The sequence below is a fragment of the Phodopus roborovskii genome, unplaced genomic scaffold (assembly GCF_943737965.1).
Source record: "Phodopus roborovskii unplaced genomic scaffold, PHOROB, whole genome shotgun sequence".
Lineage (NCBI taxonomy): Eukaryota > Metazoa > Chordata > Mammalia > Rodentia > Cricetidae > Phodopus > Phodopus roborovskii.
In genome coordinates, this window is record NW_026126605.1 from 1,779,730 (window position 1) to 1,804,971 (window position 25,242).

Genomic DNA, 25,242 nt, shown 5'->3' on the forward strand with positions numbered 1-25,242 from the left:
AGAGAGATTCACATGTGTATTTGCATGCAATAGTAACAATTAAAGAGATCATGATTTAGGAGGTGGGTCACAGCAAGAGTTGGGGAGAGGCAGTAGTAATGTGGCTGCTGAGCTCATATATATATATATATATATATATATATATATATATATATATAATGTTATAAAGAAATTTTTTGAGAAATGCAATCGTTTAAAATGTGTCGGAATTGATTTTTTTTTTAAACAACTGAGAAAGAAAAGTTTTACCTTAGGGCCTAAACATACAAACATCCAGTCAGTAATTGATGAATAATAACTAGTATTTAAAGCAATGAAAGTTGAGATGGAATAATTTATAGGGGACTTGCTGGAAAACATCATGAATTGTTCTCACAAATAAAGAATTTGAAAAGAAACTACAAAATATACTAAATTGTGACAGATGAATTTTGATGATGACAATAATAACATAGGCAAAAAGCTTACAAATTCATGTCTATACAGAGAATTTAACTCAGCAAGAGTCTAGAATGTACATGGCTGTGAAACTGATCCCCAACACTGGAAAACCAATCATAAATGTCACACAGTTTGGGTAAAAAGAAAGCAAAATTCAATGTGAAATCCTTTCTGTTAGACCAACAAGTAATTTAGCAGTGAAGGACTTTTTTCATGCCTTTAATATAATTTCCCCAGATAAGAAAAATAGTTTCTGATACAAAAACAAAACAAAACACATTCATTTTATTAGTGTTTGTAAATCATTTCTTTCCTTTTTATAATTTTATAATTGACTTTTGCAAAATGTGGTACCCCTGTTATTTACCATCATTTAAGCCCAAATTACTATTTAATTTACTTTGAGAAAAGCTACAAGCCCTACATGGGATGATATTATAAAGCCATGATGTTTGCCACTGCCCTTGGGGGGTCAATGATATTTTTGTAGTTCCAAGTGATAAATGGCTACATCCCTATGGAATTAATGTAAAGAAACTGGCTATTGGGAATTCCTGGTGAACATACCTAATGCCTCTAATTCCAATCACCAAGAGACCAATCTTGCCATTCCTTCCCATTTTACCATATGCCCTGTGATAAGGTTCACACATGGCATCAATTGTGTTTTCTGAAAGGAACATCAAAAGTATGATAGCTTTATGAAGATTGTGTTTTCTAAGCAATTTCTCCCAGAGAGAAAGGACTTATGGGTATAGGCTAAAGCTGCTGTTACAACTATGCATGTGCTAGAAGGGGCAAAAGGATTCACCAGGAAGACAGGATGATTTCTCATCCAGAAGCAGAAGTTTCTTAACTCCACATCATCATGAAGATCATTAATTTATAATTGCTATTTATTTTCTAGCAAATTTTCTGGCAAATATGAGGCCAAGGTACACACAAGAGAACCAAAATTAACTAAAGAAGAGGTACCTGCTGGAGAGACAAGAGTCAATGAGAAAAAAAGATGACATATACATATGAAATGACATGCTAAACCCATTACCTTGTATGCTACCCTTAAAAGTATTTATTTTAAAACCTAATGAGACACTAAAGGATATGTCAACCTTCTAGAAAGAAGTTACTGATGCCTTAGTTATTGTCGTGTGATGTAACATGCTTCCGCATATATATTTCTGTGTTTACTACATTCCTTGTTCTTCATATGATAATAACATTGTTCCAATAAAGCAGTGTTAAAGCGTGGTTTGCTGAACAAGATTATGTGCCTTAAACTGTGCCAAATGAATGAATCTTCATCTGCAAAGTGCACAAATATCCCTAAAGTAATTGGAACCTAAATTCTTTTCTGTAAACTTTCACTGAATCCATATCAAAAAATTGTCTTAACTCATTTAATGCTAAATTTTATAACCTGTATATAAATTCAAAGTTTAGTCATTTAACTACTATCTACCTAACACAAGAATAGTGTACACACAGGCAAAAGGAATCAGCTACCACCTTCATATATCTCAAATTTATACTCATTTCCTAAAAGAAAAATTAATAGCTATATTTTTTACTTTCTAGTATACAAATCTGTCTTCATAGAAGTATGTATAACTTAATTTCAAAAGAAATACACCTCTAAGAAGTGATATATTCTCATAAAACCAAGCATACTGTGCATTATGTTTCTTTATGTATCCTGATTTAGAAACAATGACTTCTAAGCCTGGTTTCCGATTACATAACAGACTGCCTTGAAGAGCTTATCATGTTCTCAAATAAAGTTTTCTTGTCATTAATCAAAACATAATGATGGTTCTTTAAAAGTTTTATGAGAAACATAAGAAAAATGTTTTAACAACTTTGTTAAAATAGAAATAATATGGCATCATTGTTTTCATTTTCAAAATTGTAAAGGAAATTATACAACTTTAATTAAAAGTTTTATTAAAGGCTTTAGTCTCTTTGGTATAGGAAACCTGGACACCAACCCAGTCACAAAACTCTCAAACTACAATCTATCCTATGGGCAAGATGTGCTGAAGTAACAGAGGCACAGAACTTGTGGGAGTGGCCAACCAGTGCTTGGTGTAACTTGAGGACCACCCAACAAGAGGGAGCCTGCAACTCTCTACTGCCTGCATGACCATAAATCAGAGATTTCACAGCCCACAATCTCCACTGCCTGCATGAGTATAAATCAGAGACGGCACAGCCCAGAAGTCTAAATTAGAACCAAACATTAAAAAAAAAAAAAAAAAAATGAAGTGACACCTAATGAAATTCTGCTATTCTCATAGATCTGTGCCTTGTCCAGTCATCACCAGAAAAGCTTCCTCCGACAGCAGTTGGGAGCAGGTGCAGAGACCCACAGCCACACATTATGCAAAGGAAGAGTATAAACTGGAGGTCTCCACTGGGTCCCCCATTCAGAGATGATGAGTCCTGTGGATGAGGGAACAGAAAGACTGCAGGAGTCAGAGGGGATGGAGAACACTAGGAGAACATTCCACAGAATCAACTAATCAGGGTTCACTTGGCCTCACAGAGACAGAAGTATCAAGCACAGGGCATGGGTCTGTACTAGGTCCTCTGCATATATGTTATGGCTTTTACATTTTGCATTTTGGGGGGCACTCCTGACTGCAGGAGGGGTATATATCTGACTCTCTTGCCTGCTATTGAGATTCTTTTCCTCCTGTTGTGTTGCCTTGTCCAGCTCAATAAGAGAACTTTTGCCTTGTCTTGTATCTTTGTTTATGATGTCTGGTTATTGTCTTAGAGGCCTGCTTTTTTTCTCAAGTCAAAGAGCAGGAAAGTGGATCTGGTGGTGAGGGGGAGTGGGAGGTTACTGGGAGGACTATAGGGAGCAGAAACTGTGGTCAGGTTGCATTGTATGAGAGAAATATTTATTTTCAACTTTTCTAAAACAGTTTTATTAAAGAAATAATCTCAACATTATTCTTTACTGCATAGACTATTCAAGAAAATAATTTGCTATTATGAGAATAAAAACAAGTCACTACCCTTTCTGAAAATTATGGAAAAGCTGCATACATGAAAATATCCACCATGGCTTCATTTATAATGAATGATTTTATAAATATCTAAGTTAGTTGTTAGATGTAATCAATTAATAATAAAGTCACAAAACCAATGATGATTATATAATAATGTCTTATAACTTCAAAATTTAGAGAATAAACTATACACATTAATGCTTATAATCTTTTGTTTGAAATGTATATAAACAAGAGTAGGAAGCAACATGCCAAAATGTTACTGCAGTGTATTAGCAGTGTTCCTAATCACAGGTGGATTAGACTCCTCAGGGAGAAGACAAATATTCCATTAATCTGTTTTCAGGTTTTTTTCCCCCAGGTCTTTTGAGACAGGCCAGCATACAATCCATGATTTCAAAGATAAATATAATTAGTTACATATTTCACAGGATTAACAATAGTCAATTTCTTTAAGCCTTAACTTCACAATTTCTCCTTTAACCCTTAAAATAGTTATCTTGACTTCTTTGTTTTCTTATACCTCTAGCTAGAACTTCAAGTATAATATTGAAGAGATGTGGAGATAGTAGACAGCTTTTTCTTGCTCCTGATTTTAGAGGAATTGCTTTGAGTTTCTCTCCATTTAGTTTGATGTTGGCTCTTGGCTTGCTTTTAAACTTTCACTATTTGCAGATGATATGATGGTTTACATATGTAAGCCTAAAAATTCTACCAGGGAACTCCTAGAGCTGATAAACACCTTCAGTAAAGTGGCAGGATACAAAATTAACTCAAAAAAAAAAATCAATAGCCCTCCTATATACAGACCATTAATGGACTGAGAAAGAAATCAGAGAAATATTGCCCTTCACAATAGCTACAAACAACATAAAATATCTTAGAATAACTCTATCCAAACATGTGAAAGACCTGTATGGCAAGTCTTTAAAGAAAGAAAATATTAGAAAATGGAAAGATCTCCCATACTCTTTGATATGTAAGATCAACATAGTAAAAATAGCATTCCTACCAAAAACAATCGACAGCTTTGATGCAATCTCCGTCAAAATCCCAGCACAACTCTTCACAGACCTTGAAAGAACAATACTCAACTTTAAATGGAAAAAAAAAAACAGGATAACCAAAACAATCCTGTACAATAAAGGAACTTCCAGAGGCATCACCATCCCTGACATCAAGTTCTACTATAAAGAGCTATAATCCTGAAAACAGCTTGTTATTGGCACAAAAAATAGACAGGTAGACCAATAAAATCAAATTGAAAACCCTGATATTAACTCACACACCTACAAACACATGGTTTCTGACAAAGAAGCTAAAATTACACAGTGGGAAAAATGAAGGCATCTTCAACAAGTTATGCAGACATAAATAGATGCTGGAGTGAAGAAGAGTGCAGATAGATCCATATCTATCACCATGCACAAAACTTAAGTCCAAATGGATCAAGGACCTCAAAAGAAATTCAGCCACACTGAATCTCTTAGAAGAGAAAGTGGGAAGTGCCCTTGAATGCATTGAAACAGGAGACCACTCCTGAACATAACACCAGTAGCACAAACACTGATATTGACAATTAATAAATGGGACCTCCTCGAACTAAGAAGCTTCTGTAAGGCAAAGGACACAGTCAACATGACTAACTGGCAGCCCACAGAATGGGAAAAGATCTTCACCAACCCCACACCTGACAGAGGGCTGATCTCCAAAATATAGAAAGAACTCAAAAAGCTAGTCACCAAAACACCAAATAATAAAATTTAAAAATGGGGTACAGATCTAAACAGAGAATTCTCAATAGAGGAGTCTCAAATGGCAGAAAGGCACTTAAGAAAGTGCTCAACATCCATAGCCACCATAGAAATGCAAATGAAAACAACTCTGAGATACCATCTTACTCCTGTCAGAATGGCTAATATCAAAAACAGCAAAGACAGTTCATGCTGAAGATGTTGTGGAGAAAGGGAAACACTCCTCCATTGCTGGTGGGAGTGCAGACTTGTACAGCCACTTTGGAAATGAGTATAGTGGTGTCTCAGGAAAACGAGAATCAGTCTACCTCAAGGCCTAGCAATTCCACTCTCAGACATATACCCAAAGGATGCTCATTCATACTACAAGGACATCTATATTCACTGTAGCATTATTTGTAATAGTCAGAACCTGGAATCAACCTAGATGACCCTCAACACAAAATGGATGGAGAAAATGTGGTACATTTAGGCAATGGAGTAGTAGTAAGCAAGCAGAGGGGAAAAAACCACACAAAAAAGGATACAATCTTGAAGTTAAATGGATAGAACTAGAATAAACCTCCTGAGTGAGGTAACCCAGACACAGAAAGAAAAACATGGCATGTACTCACCCATAAGTAGATATTACACATAGATCAGAAGCTAACCAGCCTACAATCCATCTACAACCCCAGAAAAGCTAGGAAAAAGGAGGACCCTAAGAGGGAAATACATGGACCCCTGAGAAGGGGAAAGGGACAAGACTCCCTGTGTAAATTGGGAGCATGGGGAGATTGGGGGAGGTAGGAGAGAGACAGGAGGGGAGAAGGTAAGTGGGAGGAGAATATGAGGGATCAGGAGGTTGAGTTAGGACAAGAACAGAGAAGGATAGCAAGGAAAGATATATCTTAATAGAGAGAGCTATTACTGGCTTAATGAGAAACCTGGCACTAGGGAAATCTACAAGAATTCACAAGGATGACCCCAACTAAGAATCTAAACAATAGTGGAGAGGCTACTTTAAATGTCCTTCCCTTGTAATGATATAGATGATTATCTTAAATGCCATCATAGAGCCTTTTTCCAGTAGCTGATGGAAGCAGAAGCAGAGGTTCACAGCTAAGCACTGACCTGAACTCCTAGAATCCAGCTGTAGAGAGGAAGAAGTGATTAGTAAAGGGGTCAAGGCCATCCTACGAAAACCCACAGAAATAGCTGATCTGAGAAAGTGGGAGTTCATGGACCCCAGAATGACAGATGGAGAACCAGCTTAAGACAGAACTAGGCCCCTTGGACATGGGTGTCAGTTTGAGGGTTTGGGCAGTCTATGGATCCTCTGACAGTGGAACCAGCATTTATCCCTAGCTCAGTATGGAGGGATCCCTATGGAGGGATACTCTCTCAGCCTAGATACACAGGGAAGGCCTAGGTCCTGAACCAAATGATATGACAGACTTTGCTGATCCCCCATGGGAGGCCTTACCCTCCCTAAGAAGTGGATAGGGGTGGGATGGGAGGTTGGAGGAGATAATGGGAAGACAGGTGGGAGAATGAACTAGGATTGATATATAAACTGAGATTGTTTTTAACTTATATACAAAACAATTTTAAAAATAGTTATCTTGAAGTAACTTCTATTCTGATTTCTGAGAGAAATCTGGTGACTTTTCTAACCTCACAAAGACAAAATTCAGTGTCCTCCTGCTCTGTGTGATAAAAATCACAGGGGGACAAAGCTCTGCTTGCCAACAAAATAGCACTGGATTTCCATCTGATTGTTTCCGTTTATAGTGCATAAAAGATGCATCCACATCACACCTACATGGTCTGTCACAGAGTGTTCATTCAGGGTCCAAGAAGAATAGTTAGATGTATGGACACTATCTTGTGACCACCAAAGGACCCCATTTGAGTTAAAGAATTCACAGAAGCCAGCCTTGGTTTACCATCCAAATGAAATTGTGAAATTAATCTCTCTTTATCATGTCTCATGAAAATTGTGGTAAAGGGAAAAATGTCAGTTTTCATGGAGATTCTTGTTCACCAAAGAGTCTCTATAACTATCGTTATAATAGTAAAAATATGAGGTTAGATATAAAACGAGATTTCATCATGACAATAACCTTGTTTGTCTGTGCATATCCCCATAATCCAACCTTACTACAAGAAAGTGTAAAGACCAAAGTGCCATGGCTGCATTTAGCACATGGATTTTTTTTACTTAAAGCTGACAAATATATGATCGAAGTATCAAATCAATTAGGTTTCAAAGACACAAGAAACAATTAAGTAAAATTGCATGTGAGAAAATATACAAAAAAATAATTAGTAAGTTAATTTATCTAAACATTATAGACCCCGAGATTGACAAACAATTGAATTGGGAATTTTCTTTCAACTACTAATGCTTATGTGATAACATATTAAACATTAAATCAGTTTTAGAGGTTGGTTTAGATATTGCTATTAACCAATTTTGGCTGATATGCAAGTCTTGTGTATGCCCCATTTAGAAAAAGTGCTGTTTGCCCATCTGCTCATAGGTTGAATATGATTAAAGAGTACTTATTTTGGCTGTGTTAAATTCAAATACTATTTAAGCTGCAAACACATGATAAAACCAGTCCAGGTTGCCAAATTCAGAAATACATTGAGAGACTGCTGATGCAACCCCCACCAATTCCCCTTCCAACCTGCATTAACATAAAACAAATATCAAAAGTTGCCTGATTAGACTAGCATGCCTGCTTTGTCCAAATGCTTTGCAATTGAGTTATAATTTACACAATTTACTTTGATTTGGATCTTCTGCTACCAAGCTGTGTTGAGGGCTTTCATTTCCTGAATGTGCGTTCTTGAATGACAGACATGTGATGCCTCATGCTTTAATTGTGGGATTTGAAAGCAACCTGGGATGCGCCAAATAAGTTAGTGTCATACTTTAATCCCCTAAATAAGGTCTACTTAGTAGGAAAATAGTGCATTGAATTCAACATGACTTCGAGAAAAATATTCTGTCTCCATATTATCCATTTCCAGATATCTCCAAGGGTTGAGTACTTTATGCCATCAAAACCTGCTCACTTCAGAAATCAAAGGAGATTCCTGGGACTTTCTAATGAGATGCAATCTTCCTGAAGTAGAAGATAATGTCACTTTAATTTAGGCATGATCTTAAAGCACTTTAAAACACCAGAATGAGGTGTGTTTCTTCTTAGCTTTCTTCTCTCCTTGTCACCATTACTGTTCATAATGCTGCCCAACTTGTCCCCTGTGATTCCCCCAAATTGCCAATCTAATTTTGGCTACTCATGGGTCTATAGTCTGTTTTAGCATGGCCATATTGAAAGATGGAGGCTGATATCCTATATAGGGTCTTTAAGAGTGTCTCAATTTCTGCACAGGGTACTCTTTTTAAAACCTCAATGTATTTTTAGTACAGTTCAGACAGTAAATGGCTGAAGGCAACCAAAGAAAGAAAGAGAGGTGAGGGGGACACAAGTCAGAGAGAATTCCCCTGCCCACAATTAGGGTTTGTTGTAATTACTGCTGCTCACATTATATTTTCCAATAGTTTTTCCTCAAAATACAATAGCAAATTTTGAACCCCAAATTTATTTCAAACACTATAATCATTTCTTCCACCTTAGAGAAGCAGTCTAGAAGAGCATAGCTTATGAATTAGAGCAAGAGATCATTGCACAGAGCTCACAGGAGAGAGCTAAAGGAGGTTGCTGTCTGTTCATTTCAAATTGATTCAAGGTTTTTTTGTGCAAGGCTCTGCTTTATGAAAATTCTATTTACAATGAAAACACCTGACAATGCTTTGTATTTGTACCCATATGGTTTACTTTTCTGTCACTCTAGAATTATCCTGGAAGACATCTAGAATGACTCCTCATATCTTAACAAGAAACAAAGGAAGGGAAATAGATACTTGGCTGGCTTTCTCCTTTTCCCCTATCCAGTCAGCCCCTGGCCCTAGTCCATGGTATGATTCTATCACATTCATGGCAAGTATTACCTCTTCATTTAATCCTCCTAAGTATACTCACTGGTGTGTGTCACTAATCCCTAGGCATTTCTTTAATCAATTTCACAAACAAAACATTTTGGTGGGGAAACGTAGAGTGGCTGGTTAGTCTGCGGGTCAATAGATGGATGATGACACAAACTGAGAGAAAGGGCATTGGAAAGAATCCTGGGAAACAAGATGCAACTATTTTAAATTTGAGACACATTTATCAAATATTCCCATGAAAATAGCCAAAAAGTAGTTTCTACTTTCTATGCATGCTGTCTTTGGTTTCCTATCAGGATCTGAAGGTGAGAACCTTTTGCTGAAGACACCATGCAATTTAGACACAAGACTTAGAAAAATCATACTGGCCCAGAGTCTCCTCCCATAGGATTAGCTTTCATAATGCTAGAAAGTTGTATAATCATGCTACCAAGGGAGAAAAGTAAATAATAGTCCTATAAACTACAACAATGACCAGGACAAGATATTTACAAAAATGGCAATATGTCTAGGCATTAACCAATAGCTATCTAATGGACTTAAGGCCAGCTTGATAGGAAGGAATTCATGCCTGGCACTGTAAACCTACCCAACTATTCAGGTCTGGTCAGACCATGGGACCTAGGGGAGAACCTACTACTAGCACTTTCTCCAACCAGTATAATCTCTAACTGTGTTTTTAATGCTTATTCCCATACCCATGGATAAGTGTAGCTCTTGAACCTCTTAAAGAAGATTTCTTTTTGCAGTATATGGAGACAATTACAAAACCCACACTGATCAAAATGCAGAGAACCCCTAACCATGGGGTGCCCAACTTTCTTATACATATATATAACAAAACCACTACCTACAGCTCAGGAGCCATTAAAGAATAGTAATGGGAAGGTTAGAAGATTTCAGGATCACATTTGCTGTGAGACTGGGTCATCTGTGTATGAGGAAGAATCTCTACTCATGAACTCAAAACAATGTGGCTTCCCAAATAACACCTGGACCTAAAATTTGATTGAGGTATTGAACATGTATTCATTTGTTCATGTTGCTATTTACTTAGGGTGTAAGGTGCAAGTTGTGTCTCTAGCAATGAGGATACACTGGTACAAACAGAATATAGGCACATCCCTCTGCCCTTGTGCTCTTATTCTAATGGCACGTTACATGTTCAATGCTGTCTAGTTCTCCTTCCCTGTTGCTGTGATAAAAACACTTGAACAAAAGCAATTTGAGGGAGAAAGAGCTTATTTTATCTCAGTGGAAGGTGCAGTCCATTATGGTGGGTAATTAATACAGTGCAGGCTTAAAGTCATATTCACAATCAGCTTACTGTCTCCACTCATGCTTTCCACGATCCCAGCCAGGTACTAGTACCACCCACAGTGGATGAGTCTTCCAGCCTCCACTAATGCAGTCAAGATAACCCCACACTGGTTTGCCCAGAAGCCTCTTTTCCAAATAATTGTAGACTCATTCATTTTGACAATTAAAGCTAATCACAAATACTTGACTCCCACCATTGCAGTTACATAATTATTACTATCTTATAATTATCTCCAGGTATATCTTTTTTCCATTTCCAAATTCATGGAGGACAACTATTTTCCTTTGTATAACAGGTAAAGGAACAGACAACAAAAATGAAGAAAAAATAAGAAAATAATACAATAAGGATAAACTATTTGAACAATACTCAGAATTTATTTCCTTTTTCTTACCAAAATTCATATCAATACAAGCTACTTCCCCTGAGATGTTAGCCCCTAAGCTAACATAAATGTCAGCTTCATGAACAGGTCTCTAAAGTATAAGACTGCACCTCACTATACTGTGTTATAGCTAGTGAAGTTATGTCTGAAACCCAGTGCTGCTTCAGAAGCCTTACACTTTCTAAGTTTGTTTTTAACCATGGTGGACATCTGTTCCTCTTCTGTATGGTGCTGCCCTTTGATGTTTGGGGATGGGGGACTCCAGTCACGTGGAGTCCTACATGATCTATCTAGGAATGGTCATGTCTCAGAAGCTTTGGAGACATCCATAGCATTGTTATTTTATTTTTGTTGTTTAAGGGATGTTTCTTCTGTGGGATTGTTATTTTTATTTTGTTTCACTTTCTTAGAAATAAGCATATTTGTGGTGAGAATAGGAAATGAATTAAAGGTTTTGGAAGCCTGCTGTTTTTTTTTTTTTTTTTTTTTTTTTTTTTTTTTTAGCAATGTGAAAAGAAACTACAGGAAGGCATTGAAGCTAAGCAGAGACAATTGCAGAGGTTGAAAATGTAAGGAAGAAAGCATCCCGAATCCACTACTTGAGTCACATGGATTTTCACTGAGCAAAGACAAAGAATGCATGTCCACACAACTCAAAGCTTTATAATTTCCAGTTGGGAAAATCTTGTCTCATTTTTCTAAAGACAGTGTTAAAAGTGTTACAGACTCTTTTACATATGTAAATATTTGAGCTAGGTTGAGGGATAGGACAAGAGAAAATTGGTAACATGTATTGAGAAGTTTAGTGTCACAATGAAGACCACTAGTTTGTACAATTAATACATACAAAAAAGAGGAAGAGAAAGAAAACATGGAGAAGGAAAAGCTGGACTGTGTGGTCCAGGAGACTACCCTGTTTAATACTGAAAGCATTCTGAAAATCAATGTGGTCATTGAATCAAGTCAGCTGCTACTCAAATGCAGGTTCTTGTCATCCCTGGAGATTTCAAGTATGTCCTAAGTAGGTTCTGTGCTGTCACCTCAGTTCCTAATTAGAATGTCCCTGAGGTCAAAGCAGGAAAGACTCAGTCTTCAGTTGCATGCAATGAGAAGTTGAGGAGAACTTTCAGTGGTGAGATCTAGTGAGGCTTTGGGACATTTTGAGGTGTCCTCTTGAGACTTCAGTGACTGCCTTACCTCCTTTCTTTTGTTTCTTTGATCCTTAGCTGCTAGGTAGGAGGTGAGTAGCTAGCTTCATCACACGGAGCCACCAAGCTTGCAGCTTGCATCACCACACACAGCCACTATGCTTGTACCTTGTATCACCACATACAGCTGCCATGCTCAATGATGGGGGATATCTTTCTGCGTGTGTGTGTGTGTGTGTGTGTGTGTGTGTGTGTGTGTGTGTGTGTGTGTGTGTGTGTCCCTTATTTGTTGATGAATAAAACATTAGTTGGCCAGAGGGCAGCCAGAAAGTGAAGGCAGGGCTATCAGAGGAGAATTCTAAGGGAAGGATGTAGAGAGGAGCTTCCAGAGAGACACCATGTAGGTGCCAAGGAAGAAAGGGGACCAGGCATCACCTGTAAGCCCAAGACCATGTGGAAATACATAGCTTAATAGATATGTTTCAATAATTAAGAGAGAGCTGGACAAGAAGAAGCCTGAGCCATCTGCCAAGCAGTTTATAATGAATATAAGCCTCTCTGTGTTTAATTGGGACTGTGGGGAGGTTCAAAATGTATTTAACATTACTTACTTCAGATCAAAAAAATAAAATAACAAAATAAAATAAAAGCTTAGGGACTTTTATAGGGTCTCAAAGGGAAATGTTCTGTGAGTAGATAAGACTCTTAAAGCTCCTGGTCATTTTGTTGTTAAATGTTAATTGTATCCCAACAATATTAATTGGGCAATTCTATTTATTCTTTTTCCTTAAAAATGGTTTGGGATTTCTCAAACGTATCTTAATCTTATCAATTTTCAACAGTCTTCTGAAACTTACATAGAACTTAAAAGCTTTCAAAGATTATAATTTAAATTGAAATATTAAAGAAATAAAGATGTCTTCATTAAACCCTTTCCAAGAAGGGGAGAGAGCCATAACAGGACATACAAATTCAGAGACCATATCAGCACACATAGACCTGCACAGGTTCTAGCAAGATGGGTCCCAGCACTGAGGTTGTGGTGGGCAAAAAGTACCATTTGGGTCCCAGCACTGAGTTGGGGATATGGGCAAGGAGTTCCACTCAGGTCCCAGCACTAAGTTGGGGAAATGAACATGGGGTCCAACCAAGAAACTATCTGCACTAGATACCTGCTAGCAAAGGAAAACTTGGTTTTCTCTAATAAACTGTCATTAGATATATCAACAAGATGCTCCGGGTGAGCACTGAACCAGGATGTTGGTTCAACAACCCCTCCACCTCCGTGAAACTTCCTGGGTCTGCTTAGAACATACATGACCTATCCATGTGGGACCACCTTGAGGCCACACTCCCTGATCTATGGACCCCATTGCCTCTGGCTCTCTGCCACAGGTGAGTCTGAGACAAGTTTAGGCCACCCCCCCCACACACACATATCCTTCCATGGGAACTCCCTGGGTTACCTGAGCATCTCACTCCCCACTGTATGCTGGCCCTGGATAATATAGCCCTGGTACTTTGCTCCATATACCACACAGAGCCTGACTTCCCACCACCACCACCACCACCATTTTTCCTGCTGGCCTGCTGCTCCAGGTGAGCATTGAGCCAAAATATGGGCCCCCAAACCCCTCTACCACCATGGAAATTCCTGGGTCTGCTCTGTGCACACTGGACCCTCCTATCCACATGGAACCACCCTGAGGCTGCACCCACATGATCTTTGGACCCCATCACCTGCCCTCTGCTGAAGGAGAGACCTCATACAAATGATAGAGGCCCTCAAAAATGATACGAGAAAATTCCTTAAAGAAATGGAAGAAAGACCAAACAAAAAACTGGAAAAAATAGAGGAAAGACCAAGCAAAAAATGCAAGAATTGAACAAATCTCTTAAGGAACCTAAGGAAAGCCAAGAAAAAAACAATCAAACGCATGAAGGAAACAATTCAAACAGTTCAAGACCAGAAAACTGAAATAGAGGCAATGTAGAAACCACGAACTGAGGGAATTCTGGAAATAGAAAAACTGAGTAAAAAAAAAAAAACCAAGAACTACGAATGCAAGCATAACCAACAGAATACAAGAGATCAAAGAGAGAATCTCAGGCACTGAAGATAAACTAGAGAAAATAGATTCATCGACCAAAGAAAATCTTAAATCCAACAAACCCTTAACACAAAACATCCAGAAAATGTGGGACACTGTGAAAAGGCCAAACCTAAGAATGATAGACATAGAAGAAGGTGAAAAAGCATATCTCAAAGGTGCAGAAAACAAATTCAACAAAATCATTGAAGAAAACTTTCCCAATCTGAAGAAGGACATGCTGAAAGTAGAAAAAAGCATACCGAACACCAAACAGACTGGACCAAAAAAAAAAAAAAAAAAAGTCCCCTAGCCACGTAATAATCAAAACATCTGACATACAGAATAAACATATTAAGGGCAGCAAAGGAAAAAGGTAAGATAACTTATAAAGGCAGACCTATCAAAATTATACCTAACTTCGCCATGGAAACTCTGAAGGCCAGAAGGTCGAGGATAGATGATCTACAAATAATATGGGCCCATGGATGCTAGCCCAGGCTACTATATACAGCAAAACTCTCAATCCCTATAGATGGAGAAAACAAAATATTCCATGACAAAGGCAGATTTTCACAATACATACCCACAAATCCAGTCCTATAGAAAGTCCTGGAAGGAAAACTCCAACCCACGGAAGTTAACTACACTCACAAAGATATAGGCAATAGATAATCCCACTTTAGCAGAACCCAAAAGAAAAATCTGGGCAAATATATTCACAATACCACCACCAACAACAAATCTAAAACAAACAAGAATTAACAATCAATGGTCCTTACTTTCCCTCAACATTAATGGTCTTAATTCACCTATAAAAAGACACAGGCTCACAGAATAGATACTAAGACAGAATCCAACTTCTGCTGCATACAAGAAACACAGCTAATCTTCAAAGATAGACATGACCTGAGGGTAAAGGTTTGGGAAAAGAGCTTCCAATCAAATAGGCCCAAGAAGCAAGCAGGTGTAGCTATCCTAGTATTTAACAAGTTAGACTTCAAACCAAAATCAATTGAAAGAGATGAAGAAAGTCATTTCATATTCATCACAGAAGTCCTTAAGTACAAAGTCTCAATTCTGAACATTGATGCCCCAAATACAAAGGTACCCACATTTGTAAAAGAAACACTACTAAAACTCAAAGCTCACATAAAGCCTCACACACTCATAGTGGGAGACCTCAACGCCCCACTCTCACCACTAGACAGGACCATCAGACAGAAACTGAAGAAACATAGAACTAACAGAAGTTATGTCCAAATTGGGTTAACAGACATCTATAAAACATTCCATCAACAACAAAAGAATATACCTTCATCTCAGCTCCACATGGAACCGTATCTAAAATCAACCACATACTAGGCAACATAACAAACCTCAACAGATAACAAAAAATTGGGACTGTTGAAAATCTTGGTCCTACGATACCATCTTGCTTCACTACTGGTAGCAGTAACTGTGGGAAAGGGCATATGCTAGAGCCATGAAGTTCCTCAGCAAGGCCGGGTCCTTCTCGAGATTCTATTCTCTCAAAATTGCCCCAAAGTTTAAAATTCCAGCGGTCCCTGCAGGAGTAACTCTGCAGCCTAAGGTTCTTGAGTTTACCAAATTACCAAATGGTTTGGTGATTGCTTCTCTGAAAAACTATGCTCCCTTATCAAGACTTGGCTTTTTCATTAAAGCAGGCAGTAGATATGAGGACTCCAAAAAAACATAGGAACCCCTCATCTTGCATCTAATTTGACTATCAAAGGAGCATTGTCTTTCAAGATAACCCTTGGAAATGAAGCAGTTGGTAGTAAATTAAGTGTGAAAACATGGCTTACACTATAGAAGGCATGCAAAATGATATTGAAATCCTGGTAGAGTTCCTGCTCATTGTCACTAGAGCATAATTGGAAAGTAGCTGTTCTTCAGACTCAGCTGAAATTCGACAATGCTGTTTCCTTTCAGAATTCACAGATTAGTGTCATTGAGAACTGGCAGGATGCTGCCTGAAAGAATACCTTGGCTAATTCCTTGCAATGTCCTGACTATAGGTTGGGGAAAGTAACATCTGAGAAATTACATTACTTTGTTAAGAACCACTTCACAAGTGCAAGAATAGCTTTGGTTGGACTTGGTGTGAGTCATTCTGTCTTGAAACAAGTTACTGAACAATTTCTGAACATGAGGGGTGGCCTTGGTTTATCTGGTGCAAAACACAAATACCATGGAGGTGAAATTTGGAAGCAAAATGGAGACAACATGGTCCATGCTGCTATTATAGCAGAAAGTGCTGCCATTGAAAATACAGAAGCAAATGTATTAAGTGTACTTCAGCATCTTCTTTGTGCTGGACCACATATCAAAAGGGGCAAAAATAACACCAGCATCCTGAGACAGAGTGTTGCCAAAGGAAGTTACCAGCGTTTAGATGTTTCCCCATTTAATGGCAGCTACACAGATTCTGGGCTCATTGGAATTTATACAATCTTCCAAGCTGCAGCTGCTGGTGATGTTATTAAGGCTACCTACAACCAAGTAAAAACAATTGCTCAAGGAAACTTTTCCAGTACAAGGAAACTGTCCAAGCTGCCAAGAACAAGCTGAAAGCTGGGTACTTCATGTCTGTGGAGACTTCAGAGGGATTCCTGAGTGAGATTGGGTCACAGGCTCTAGTTGCTGGCTCTTACATGTCACCAACCACTTTTGGCAGCAAGTGGAAACTTGGTATATACACAGTGTATTCAAGTGGAAATGGCTAAGCTTTTTCTCAGCCCAGCCCAGCAAACACATCAAGTCAGGTCTCTGAATTAAACATTCAACGTTTTTCTCAAAGAAGGACTTAAGAGCATAAATATGAATAGTTATTTCCAGCTGCCCTAGAACAAATAAAGCATTGTGTCTAAGTGTTTAAAAAAAAATGGAATAGTCCCCTGTATCTTATCAGACCACCATTCTTTAAAGTTGGAATTCAACAACACAAACTGCAGCAATCCTACAAACTCATGGAAACTGAACAATGTGCAATTAAAGATTTTCTAGAATTCAACAAGAATGAAGACACAATATACCTGAACTTATGGGACACTTTGAAACCAGTGCTACAAGGAAAGTTCATTACACTAAGTGCCCATGTGAAGAAAACAGAAGATAGTCACATTAGAGAATTGACAGCACAACTGGAAGCCTTAGAACAAAAAGAAGCAAACTCACCCCCAGAGGAGTAGTTACCAGGAAATAATCAATTTGAGGGCTGAAATCAATAAAGTAGAAACCAGGAAAACAATACAAAAAAAAAAAAATCAATGCAATAAAGAGTTGGCTTTTCGAGAATATCAACAAGATAGACAAACCTTTATTAAAACTAACCAAAAAGCAGAGAAAGCACATGCAAATCAATAAAATCAGAAATAAAAAAGGGATATAACAACAGACACTGATGAAATCCAGACAATTTTCAAGTCATACTTTGAAAACCTGTACTCCACAAAATTTCAAAAGTCAAAGGAAATGAACAAAATTCTGGATAGCTATCACCAAAATTAAATCAAGAACAGATAAGCAACTCAAATAGACCTATAGCCCCTAATGAAATAGAAGAAGTATCAAAAGCCTCCCAAACCAAAAAAAAAAAAATCTCAGGGCCAGAAGGCTTCGGTGCAGAACACTCAAATTTTTCCACACAATAGAAGCAGAAGGTTTGTTACCAAACTTTTTTTATGAGACTACAATTATTTTGGTACCTAAGCCACACAATGACACAACTAAGAAAGAGAACTACAGACAAAAAACCCTCATGAACATTGATGCAAAAATACTCAACAAAATACTGGCAAATCAAATCCAAGGAAACATCAGAGAAATCACCATGACAAAATAGGCTTCATCCCAGGAAAGCAGGGATGGTTCAACTCACGAAAAACTATCAATGTGATCCAACAAAAACCAAACTGAAAAAGAAGAACCATATGATCATCTCACTAGATGCTGAAAAAGACTTTGAGAAAATCCAACACTGTTTCATGATAAAGATCTTGGAGAGATCAGGGATAACAGGAACATACCTAAACATAATAAAATCAATATACACTAAACCAACAGCCAGCATCAAACTAAATGGAAAGAAGCTTCAGGCGATTATTCTAATATTGGGGACAAGAAGAGGCCGCCACTCTCTTTATATTTCTTCAATATTTTACTTGAAGTCCTAGCTAAAGCAATAAGACAACGAAAGGAGATCAAGGGGATACGGATACAAACTGGAAAGGAAGAAGTCAAACTGTCACTATTTGCAGATGATATGATAATTTACATAAGTGGCCCGAAAAACTCTACCAGGGAACTCCTACAGCTGATAAACACATTCAGCAAATTAACAGGAAAAAAGGTTAACTCAAAAAAATTTAGTAGCCCTACTATATATGGACGACAAAGGAACTGAGAAGGAAATCAGAGAAACATCACCCTTTACAATAGCTACAAACAACAAAAAGTGTCTTGGGGCAATGCTTACCAAACAAATGAAAGACCTATATAGCAAGAACTTTGTGTCTTTAAAGAAAGAAATTAAAGAAGATATCAGAAAATGGAAAGATCTCCCATGCTCTTGGATAGGTAAGATCAACACGGTAAAAAAAAAAAAAAAAAAAAAAAAAAAAAAATCTTTCCAAAAGCAATCTACAGATTCAATGCAATCCCAATTAAAATCCCAGCACAATTCTTCACTGACCTTGAAAGGATAATATGAAAATACTCAACTTTATATGGAAAAGCAAAAGATCTAGGATAGCTAAAACAACCCTGTATAATAAAGGAACTTCAGGTGGCATCACCATCCCTGACTTCAAGCTCTATTATAGAGCTGTATTCTTGAAGACAGCCTGGTATTGGCACAAAAATAAACAGATAGACCAATGGAATCACATTGAAAACACTGATATTAACCTACACACCTGCGGACACCTGACTTTTGACAAAACAGCTGAGAGCCTACAATGAGGAGAGGAAAGCATCTTCAACAAATGCTGCTGGCACAACTGGATGACAGTGTGTAGAAGACTGCAGATCGATAGACTCAAGCCTATCACCAAGAACAAATCTTAAGTCCAAATGGATCAAAAAAAGACCTCAACCTAAATCCTCCCACACTGAACCTCTTAGAAGAAAAAGTGGGAGGTATCCTTGAAAAAATTGGTACAGAAGACTGCTTTTTTGAACATAGCACCAGTAGCACAGACACTGAGATCAACAATTAATAACTGGGACCGCCTCAAACTGAGAAGCTTCTTTAAGGCAAAGAACATAATTGACAAGACCAAACAGCAGCCCAAATACTAGGAAAAGATCCTCAGCAATCCCATATCTGACAGAGGGCTGATCTCCAAAATATACAAAAAGCTCAAGAAACTAGTCATCAAAACACCAAATAACCCTATTAAAAAGTGGAGTACAGAACTGAAGAGAGAATTCTCAATAGAGGAATCTAAAATGGCTGAAAGACACAAGAAAGTGCTCAACATCCTTAGCCATCAGAAAAAAATGCAAATCAAAACACCTCTGAGATACCATTTTATTCTTGTCAGAATGGCTAAAATAAGAAACAACAATGACGGCTTATGCTGGAGAGGATATGGAGAAAGGGGACTGCAAACTTGTACAGCCATTTTGGAGATCAGTTTGGTGGTTCTTCAGGAAAATAGGAATCAATTTACCACAGGACACAGCATTTCCACTATTAGGCATAAACCCAAATGATCCACATCCATGAAACAAAGACATCTGTTCAACCATGTTCATAGCAGCATTATTTGTAATAGCAAGAACCTGGAAGCAACCTATATGCCCCTCAAGTGAAGAATGGATAAAAAAAGATTACACAATGGAATACTACTCAGCAATAAAAAACAATGGAATCTTGAAATAAGCAGGCAAATGGATGGAACTTGAAGAAACCATCCTGAGTGAAGTAACTGGTCACAATAAGAGGAACATAGTATGTATTCATTCATATATGGATTTTAGACATAGAGCAAAGGATCATCAGCCTATAATTCTCACTGCCAGAGAAACTTGGATACAAGGAGGAACCTAAGAAATTCTATACAAGGTCCCTCACAGAAGGGGAATGGAACAAGATCTCTTGAGCATTTTGGGAGGGGGGTGAATGGAGAGGGAGTTAGGAGAAAGAGAACGGGAGGAGAGGAGAACATGTGGGACTAGGAAGATTGTGTCTGGGGATGAAAAGATGAGAGCAAAAGAAAGAGATACCATAATAGAAGGAGCCATTATAGGTTTGAAGAGAAAACTGACTTTAGGGAAATGTCCAGAGACCTACAAGGATGACCCCAACTAACAATCTGAACAACAGTGGAAAGACTAACTTAAATGCCCTTCCCTGATAATGAGATTGATAACTAGTGTATGTCAGCTTAGAGTCCTCATCTGATGGATAGCTGATGGAAACAGTAGCAGACACCCACAGCTCAACACTGAACTGAACTCCTGGAATCCAGTTGCAGAGAGGGTGGAGTGATAAGAAAAGGGGTCAAGACAAGGCTACAGAAATCCACAGAGACAGCTTACCTGAACAAGGGGGAGCTTATGGACCCCCCCGACTGATAACTACAAAACCAGCATTGGACCAACTCAGAACCCCTGAACATGGGTCTCAGTTAGACTGGGCAGTCTATGGTACCTCTGAAAGTGGAATCAGGATGTATTCATGGTGCAGGAAAGGACTTTGGGGGCACATTTCCCATGGAGGGATACTCCCTTAGCCTAGAGGCAGGAGGGAGGGCCTAGTCCTTACTTCAAATGACTTGACAGATTTTGATGATGATCCCTCCTGGAAGGCATCACCCTCCCTGTGGAGTGGGGTGGGGAGTGAGATGGGAAGGGGCGGGTAGCTTGGGTGGGAGGGAGGGAGAGGGAACTGGGATTGATATGTAAAATAAGAAAAATAATTAATACATATAAAAATTTAAAAAAAGATATATCAACAACACTAGAGGACAGAGGACAGCCCCTGTGTCCAGAAGTTGAACAACACAAAATCAAACTCCTCTTTCTTTTATTTTGTTTTGATTGGGCACATTATGTATTACTGCATTTTTGTTTGTTTGCTTTGATTTTCATTTTTCTATATTTTTGTTTTGTTTTCACAAGAGAGAGAAAGAGCATAAACTAGCTGGAAAGGAGAGTGGGAACCATAACAAAAATGTATTATATAAAAATATTGTAAATTTGTAAAGAAAAATAGATGGCTCAGAAATTTAAGTAAAATTGCTTGTCTTCAAAGGACTGAAATTGAGTGCTCAGCATCCATGTCAAGTGACTTATAACCTCCTATAACTATAGCTACATGGGATCTGATGCCCTCCTCTGGCTTCTGCAAGCAACTTCATACTCATGCACACTCATACATAGATACATACAGACATACATTTTTAAACTTCTGTTTACATATTAAACATTTTGATCCTGTAAAATTTCATCAATGAAATGTATTTTAAATAAATATTAGATATAAGTATATATGCACATATGCATATATACATGTGCATATATATATATATATATATATATATATGAATGCCAAAATCAAATCAAATATCTACTGTGCAGTTTAGTGCTTAGTCTGTGCAAATATCTATAGCCTAGTTAAGTCACCCCAAATGTGTGGGATTTTAGATATTTAACAATGTGATGATGAAGCTGTCCATGAATATTTTTGCATAACTGTACACATGTTCCTATGCAATATAGCACCTTTTTCCTTCCCTTTCTAAATAATGAAGACATTGAAGTCTAAAAAAATCAAGAATTTGAACAACAACAGCAACATGAATATGAAGATTTGCCTTTTGTGATTTTGATCAGCGACCAGACATAACAAACAGGGCTGCCATCACAGCATATAAGGTACAGGGTCCCAACCACTCTACTAGACAGGAGTGGGTTTCACATCAGCAGGAATTCCTACCCAAGCCCTGCAGCCTTGCTGTCTATTTGCTTAGTTTCCTCACTCCCATCTCCTCACAGCCAAGTGACTTGTCTCCTCACAAAATACATCAGAGTGAACGCAGAGGGTTCCAACTTGTGGATGTTTATAAATATCTTTTTTTCTATAATTAAGATGCTAAGGGCATACAGGTTTTCAAAGTACAATCTGTTGATTCTCTGGATGTCCTCAGTACCTCTTGTTATGTCCCCCTTTTCATTTCCAAAGTGATTATTATTTTAATTTTAAAATAAAGATGATCATTATTTGCTGTTGATCAAATTTTTCATAATTACTAAAATGCAAAAAGCAGATGTTCACTAGAATAAAGTACTGTATTTCAAGGCAGATATTTCACAAATAAGATATTGTATTTAATTTTTCTGTATATTTTGTAATAAGTTAACCATCTTTTGCTTTATTTATATAATACAACACCAGTTGTTGAAAATTCAGAATTTCCTTTTCACTCTAAATATTTGAGTGTGTAATTTTTGTCATGTTTGACTTTAAAATAAAATGTTGAATAAGTGGGGAAAAAAAAAGAAGTTAAGAGTAACAGACACTTGTTATTTACTGGATGATGGCAGTAGCAATGCATGTGTGTGACATATTTTTACCTTGAAATGTAAAAGTACTATAGACAGGCAAATACTTTGTTGAATTTAATTGACATCTGGTGGGAAGTTGTAATGAACTGTATATAATGCACTCTAACTCATGCTCACTGAAAGAAAATGACTTACTGAAAATAAGGGAAAACTTCTAAGAAGAATAAAACCTCTGAGCCCAGTTATAAAGGGTCCTGGAATAAGGATTTGAAATTTTCATGGAATTTTTCAGATAAAAGTAAAGAATTTGAAATAATTATAGGACTTTGGTATTGATTAAATTAAATATATTTCATACTTGTCTGTGAGCATATATATTGTGTGTATACATATGCAAACATACATGTGCATGTTTTACATTGTTTCACCTTTTAGTGTTTCTCTATGACTCAGTTAAATTATATATTTTAAAATCACTGTAGTCATTAAACTTGCTGGTTTGCTAGCTTTCAGAATTATCAGAGTGACTTAAAATTTAAAATACAATTGACATTTAACAACAGCATGCCAGGAACTTTAAGAGTCTTATCTACTCGTAAACTGTTTCCCTTTGTGAGCCTGTAAAATTCCCTAAGCTTCTTAAATCTTGATTTTTTTTCATTAGCAAACGCAACGGTACAATTTATGTCCAAAATTCCTTTCTGTCATCATCCTATAAATTATGTAAGAAATGCTATCAATAAAGCAGCCAGAGTTTCCCACAACACTGTCACTGTTCTTTATATCTCTAGCATAGTGGATCTCAACCTTTCTAATGCTGTTATCCTTTAATAGCGTTCCTCATGTTGTATGGACCCCCACCATAAACTTATTTCTACTTCGTAACCATTCTTCTTGCTATTGTCATGAATATCTGATATGCAGGATACCTATACATGACCCCTGTGGTGTCATAACCCACAAGTTGAGAATTCATATTAGCTAGGCAAAGATGTACAAGTGGTAATATATGAGAATGTATAGTTCCTTATTATTAATAGAGTTACAACAATTTTAATTTAGTAACACAAAGAAAAGGGATTTTACAATCAAAGTAACCAGCTGAAGAATATTTGTGAGAAATAATTAACTTGTGAAAGTTAAAATTTATTATTTTTAAAACAAGTTTATGGGAAGTTGAAATAGCATCCAATTAACAGGTGTGGGTTGTTTAGATTTTCTATTTCTTCTTGTTTCAATTATGTCACAATTTCTTCAATGCAAAATTTAATTCTTGTCTCTTAGCTGAATGTAACTGTCATGAAGTTTTTTACACATTGCTTTATTTTCCTATTCGTGTCCACACGATATAGAATGATACCCTTTCTTTCATTCTTGATGTCAATTTGTTTCCTCTCTCTTTTTGAAAAACCAAATATGATAGTAGCTTACAGGTTTCATTTGTCTTTTCAAAGAACTAAATTTTGGATTTCTTTATTGCTTTATTGTTAATATTAAATTTCATATTTTCGTTTGGGTTTTTTTTAATAATGTATGCGGCTTGTGTTTGTTTTGTTTGTTTGGTTTTTTTTTTCCTAAGAATGTGTTTTATACAGCTGTTCGATGTGACCTTGTATATACCTCCACTGGTCAAATCAATTGATGGTTTCTCTTTAAATCTTTTATGTCTAGAATTTTGTTCATTATTTTTAATAACTTCCCTTTCTACATTGGAGAGGCCTATATTTATAAACATCTTCTTCATACACACAATAGTCCTTTAACTTTTTTATCTTTAAATATGTGTATAGGGAAGGGGTTGTGCATATGTGGCTTGTTACCCATGGAGGCCAGAAGAGGACATCAGATCCCCTGGAGCTGGAGTTACAGGCAATTCTAATCCACAAGACATGAGTGTTAGGAACTGAACCAATATTCTCTCAAGAGCAATATATGATCATGACCACTGAGCAATTTCTCAGCTCTGATCCTCTCCTTTTAAGGTAACCAATTAAAAACTAATTGGGCAAGTTGCTCTTAACTGGACTCCATGGTTTGTTCTGCATGTTGCATGTGCACAGTTTAGAGGCCAGCTAGGTATCTGAGAAGAGTTTACATTCAGACCCAGAACTCCTTCTCTGGACTTTTCTCTTTTAGAGGATTCCATAATCAGTTTCCAGTTACTCCACAGCCCCAGATTCTCCAATAATGCTAATAAATGAATGAATGAATGTGATCCATATATATCATACTAAGGAAACTGACGTTTTCAGAAAATTTGCTCTGTAAGCCAAAGGACATGATTTCAAATCCCCCAGCACCCATATAAAAAGTCACATGTCACATTGTGACACAGAAACAGGTAGCTCACTGGTCAGCCAGTCTATGTAGATGGAGTTTCTTGTTCCACCTGGTCCCACACACAGCCCTTCAGTCCTAAATAAACCCACTGATGCTTATATTAATTATAAACTGTTTGCCCAATGGCTTGGGCTTCTCATTGGCTAGCTCTCTCTTAATTATTAACCTATTACTATTAATTTATGTATTTATACATGGCCTTATC

General features: G+C 37.3%; 1 pseudogene; it reads left to right on the plus strand.

Annotated features, from left to right (window-relative positions):
• The first annotated feature begins 15,623 nt into the window (after positions 1–15,623).
• Positions 15,624–16,909, plus strand: LOC127237560 (cytochrome b-c1 complex subunit 2, mitochondrial-like; annotated as a pseudogene).
• The last annotated feature ends 8,333 nt before the right edge of the window (positions 16,910–25,242 follow it).